Source organism: Phaethon lepturus, unplaced genomic scaffold, assembly GCF_000687285.1.
Source record: "Phaethon lepturus isolate BGI_N335 unplaced genomic scaffold, ASM68728v1 scaffold45977, whole genome shotgun sequence".
Lineage (NCBI taxonomy): Eukaryota > Metazoa > Chordata > Aves > Phaethontiformes > Phaethontidae > Phaethon > Phaethon lepturus.
Window position 1 is genome coordinate 1 of NW_010550628.1, and position 265 is coordinate 265.

The following is a 265-nucleotide window of genomic DNA, read 5'->3' on the forward strand; positions in this document are numbered from 1 at the left end:
ACCGAGGCAAGGCTGCTCACTCACCGGCTTATTTTCAAACGCGTGCCCCTGTTTCGCGAGTGGGGAGGGAGGACGGGAGAGAGGTGCTGAAAATCACCCCGCAAAGGAGTCGTGGAGGGCGGGGTGCGAGTGCCATCCCCCGCTGGGAGGGATGGAGAGGGGTCCGGGGCAGTCCTCAGGCCCCAGGAGAGAGCTCGGCCCTGCGGTGGGGCTGAGGAGGGGACGAGAGGCTCCGGGGCCCGTGGGAGGCGCCTCCCCCCGCCAC